This window comes from Rattus norvegicus, chromosome X (assembly GCF_021556685.1).
Source record: "Rattus norvegicus strain SHRSP/BbbUtx chromosome X, alternate assembly SHRSP_T2T, whole genome shotgun sequence".
NCBI classification, from domain to species: domain Eukaryota; kingdom Metazoa; phylum Chordata; class Mammalia; order Rodentia; family Muridae; genus Rattus; species Rattus norvegicus.
Window position 1 is genome coordinate 129,797,097 of NC_141554.1, and position 5,152 is coordinate 129,802,248.

The window sequence follows — 5,152 nt, forward strand, 5'->3', positions numbered from 1 at the left end:
TATTTTGATTACAAGGTGAGCCCGAGGTTTAGTAAGATAGATTACATTGTTTTTCTTAAAGGTAAGTTTAATTTAGACAGGCTGAGTACTCAGGGCATTATGATTCTCCTGGTTACAAGGTTAAGTAAAAGTTTAATTTGTGAAGGTGGGGTACAAGAGGCATTTTTCAGAAAATTGTTACCACATCATACAAGTTACTCAAGTCCAGAGTTTTCGGAGCCTCTTGTACCTCTAGATGGACTGAGATATACCATCTCATTGTCCTTGGTCATTTCTGTGTCATTTATTCCACAGATTACTTCTGTGACTGCCCCATATGCTTTCTGCAATTGGGAATGTACTAAAGAAAACAGGAGCCTCACAATACTCTAGCTTAGTCAGAAAAGCCAGCCCTCCCGTTAGCCCCATCCTTCCAGCCCCCAAAGCGCACTATGGCTGGAACAAACCCTGGCATGTAGACAGTGTTCCATGCTGTTCATTGTAAGATACAGTGAGAACATCAGTATTTACATGAATATAATGTCAGATTGATGAGGTCAGGGTTACCATATGAAACCTGTGTGACAGCTGGTAAAATGCATAAGCCCTAGTTCTGTTTATCCTGTGATAGTGTAAACTAGTAGGTTACAAAAACAAGCTATAAAACAAGGAGGAAAAAAAAACAGTGCATGAACAGCATCATGCACGAGCGCTATCACTCCATCCCACTCTAATCCCTGACATTTCTAGCCACCAGCCCATCCTGCTGGACTACTCTGTGAAAATGAAATATATGAAGCTACTGCTTATCTCTTCTCAGCTGTTCAAACCACAGTGTTAGAGAATGGAAATAACTCAGAGCCTACGTTTTCTGGGATTACCTGTTAAAAGAAACATATCCATAAGCTTTGGATTCTAAGAAACACAATGAATCACGGGGTTGTCTTGCTTGTTTGAACATAAACCAACCATTTCTTTATCATCTGCTTTGGCTTTAATAAAATTGGATGGTATTATATATAGCAGATATGCTAGAGGAAACCCTTTGAGCTCAGTGTGGTGGTGCACCCTGTTTGTACCCAGCACTCAGGAGGCAGAGAAAGGAGAGTGACCACAATCTCACATAGAGCTGCACAGTAAGAACCTGTCTCAAAAGGTAACAAAGAGGACTATTTATTTTAAAAAATTGAAATTATAAAGAAATAAGTGAATTGCTTACTTGGAGAAAACTTTAATAAAATGCAAGTCAACTTGTGTCATTTTTAATAGAATTGAATCCAATAACTTTATGTGATAAACAAAAAGACAAGTCTATATTTACAGGTATTTTATACTTGTAGTTCAGTTAAAGTCCCCTGTAAGCATTCTTTTGCAAAACTGTCTCCAGTTGCCAATATAGACCATTTCTTACCAATAGCAAATCTCGACAGTTAAAACATCTATCTTCTACATTCCACAGTCAAAACATTCTTATTTTTCACTGGTTGGATCTCTGCAATATTAGAAAATTTGTTCTGACCCGGCTTTTGGCTCACCAATTTGCCTTTCAGTTCAGAACTAAGTAACACGTAACTATTAGAGTATTGGGTTTTAAACATTAGTTATTTTCATTATTTCGATGTTTGATATGGTTCCTTTTGAAATTTCAATGTCACTTCTCATAGTTTCCTATTCTCCTCAGATTTCATCAAGCTTATTTTAAGTTCTGCTATTGTAAGCATATTTCATAACTAACCCCTAGTCTGTGTCTTGTTAGCAATTCCACTATCTGAAATATCTGGAGGTCTTTTTTGGTTGTAGGGTATTGCTATTGCATTTTCCTCTCAGACTCAAGATTCCTTGAACTTTGTGTGTTTTTCCCTATATTAAAACAATGTTTGGAAGGACACTTTCGTCTCAAGTATAAAGCAAGTGTAAAGGGATCTTCACCTAAAGAGCTTATGTGCTTGTTTCCCCTAGGTTCCCCCCCCCCCCCCCGGAGCTGGGGACCGAGCTAAATCCCCAACCCTCTCTGCTAGGTTTTCTAAGGCACCTGCAATATGGCTTTGCTTTTCTCCCAGTTCAAGGCTTACAGTTTCTCAAACAACCCGAATAATCACATAGGCCCTAACCCTATGTGATGACTCTCCCTGTTCTGGCCCATTCTTTTCCTGGAGGCATAACATTTGGGGACTTCAGTTTATTCAGAAGAGGCTCTCCTATTTGTGGGAACTCTAGCCATCGACTTCTATCCTCTTGTCAATTGTGAATTATTTTAAATAAAAATTCAAAAATTAAGTATTTTCAAAAATCCTCAAAGAAAAGTTAGTTTAGATGTATTTAGCTTTCTGGTAAAGAGTTATCTTGTGGGCTTATCAGATAAAAGCATTTGCCCCAACAACCTGACAACCTGAGTTGGATCCTCAGATCCCATGGTAGAAAGGAAGCAGGGACTCCAGAAAATTATCCTCTGACCTCTACACACATACAGTGGCATGTGCTTACACACACACACACACACACACACACACACACACACACACACACAGGCACACGCACACACACACACAGGCAGACAGACACATTGTTAAGATCTTATCAAAACGATGGTAATTTTGTATTTTAGTCATCTTTTGTTAGTTTAATACAATGGTTCTCAACCTGTGGATTGTGAGCCCTTTGGGGTGGAATGACCCTTTTACAGGGGTTTCCTAAGACCGTTAGAAAACACAGTTACATGATGATTCACAACTGTAGCAAAATTAAAATTATGTAGTAGCAATAAAAATAATCTTATGGTTGGGGGTGGGCATACCATGGCAAATGGATTAAGGGGTCACTGCATTAGGAAGGTTTGATAGGAGTGTCTGAGTAAGGTAGCCTTCAATTACTAGAATCAGGAAGCTAGTATTTAATTTAGTCTCTACTGCTTAACATTAACACTAGTCCCGCGTTCTGCTCCTACTTCAATTCATCATTTTCTCTGTGTGATCAGTCAAATTGGGCAAGACATTTCTCTAAAGAATAAGCAGTAGTTATAAAACATGACAGAGTTCCCTAGGGCAAAAAGTTCCGCAAAAACATAAGGCAATTCTATTTGAACTATGCAAAATGAATTTTGCAACAATTTATATTACCAAAGAGAGCTTAGTTCCTCAATCTAAAGGCATTTCATTCAGTCTCCATTAAGAAGAAAGGAGAGCTTTTGCTTTGCAGCTATGCAATTGAAAGGCCCATTCAAGGGTTCTCTCAAACCCTTTCCCATAAAGGAGTAGCTGGCACTCTACTCAAAGTCACATTTCCATTTTCTAAGCTCAGTGCTTACTGTTTGTAAACCACGTCTTTCTCAACTTTTATTAACAAAAGTTTCAAAGATCTTACAGTTCATCATAGCCGCCGTTTTAATGTTCTGTCTATACGGCTTTGCAGCTGAGCATACAGCTTTGCCACTGAACTATGTTCTCCTCTGGTAGATCCTACTGTGTGTGAGGCCCTGGGTTCAATACTCAATGCCAAACACAAATATTAAATCAAAACACAGCAAGAGATCCTATGTGTTTAAAAAAATCATCCCACCGATTAAAAGTATCTACAATAAGTTCTTCACTGTTCAAGACAGAGACTTGAAAGTTAGCAATGGCCTCTTCTTTACATATTATTAATGACCAAGCTTTACAGAATCCATTCCAGACAGACATTTCACGTTCATCTAATTTTCTCCATCACTTATGACACCCAGCATCTATGCTGTCTTAGGTTTTCATTGCCTCTGGCTTGGATCGCCAATGGTGGCTTCTAACTGAGCTCCCTTTTATTCTCCCGTATACTTCATGAAATCAGACTCATTTCTCTAAAATGTAGAACCAATGATGTTTGTCTGCTGAAACCTCCTATGGGCTTTAGGATAAAGTTCAAATTCCAGTTGTGTCATTTATTTTCTTTTTTTTTTTTTTTTGTATTTGGATACATTTTGATTTTTTTTTCCTTTTTTTATGTCATTTATTTTCTAATTTGGATTGAGAACCGTCCTCAGAGGTCCATGTGGTTGCTAGTTTGGCACTATTAGGAGACAGTGGAACCATTAAGAGATGGGGATTAGTGGAGTGTTTGGGTCACTTGGAGACATGACCTCAAAGGGACTGGTGGTAACATAGTCCGATTTTTTCTCTTTCCAGATCTGGTTATGATGTGAGCAACTTGCTCCATCCACCAACACACTTCCACTACGATACGCTGGCTTGATGCAAATCCCCAAGCAACAAATTGACTGATGATGGACTAAATCTCTAAACCTGTGAGCCAAAATAAACCTTTTCACATTTTAAAATGTGGGAGGATCCCTCCTGCTTACAACCCCACCCACCCCCAATCCTCCCTTGAAATCCCTTCCCAGGGAGATCTTTGCACCCTGCTCCCCTTTAGCCCTCCTTGCTACTTTGCATCTGTAGGGCTGTAGAATGATACGACTGTCCTTTACTTTACAGCTAATAGCCATTTATAAGTGAGTACGCACTGTTTGCCTTACTGGGTTTGGGTCACCTCACTCAGGATGGTCTTTCTTTCTCGTTCTGTTTACTTACCTGCAAATTTCATGATGTCATTGTTTTGAACAGATACAGAATATTCCATTGTATAATGTATCACCTATTTTAAATCCATTCTTTGGTTGAGGGACATCTTGGCTGTTTCCAGTTTCTGACTATTATGAATGAAGCTGCTATGAACATAGTTGTGGGCATATGTTCTGGAGTGGTATAGCTGGGTATTGAGGTAGAACTGTTCCCAATTTTCTAAGAAACGGCCAAATTGAGTACCAAAGTGACTATAGAGGTTTCCACTCCCAGCAGCACTGGAGGAGTGTTCTCCTTGCTCCACATCCTCAATCTTATGAGCCGTCATTGTGGTGTTGATCTTAGCCATTTTAACGGGTGTAAGGTGCAGTCTCAGAGTCTATCAGGTGACGCGGGGAGAGAATGCTGACAGACATGGCTGCACTTGGCGGCATTTAGATGGCAGGGTTGAAACTAACGCCAGGGAAAGGGATTTGTCTTTCATTCCTCTGTGGAGCCTATGAGAGAGCCCAAGCAAAGACTCCTAGTAAAGAGTGACCCAGAGCATGAACTGGCCATCTTCTGCAACCAGGCAAAGTTTCAAGTGTAGGAACTGGGATACTAACCCAGCCACAAAACCCTTA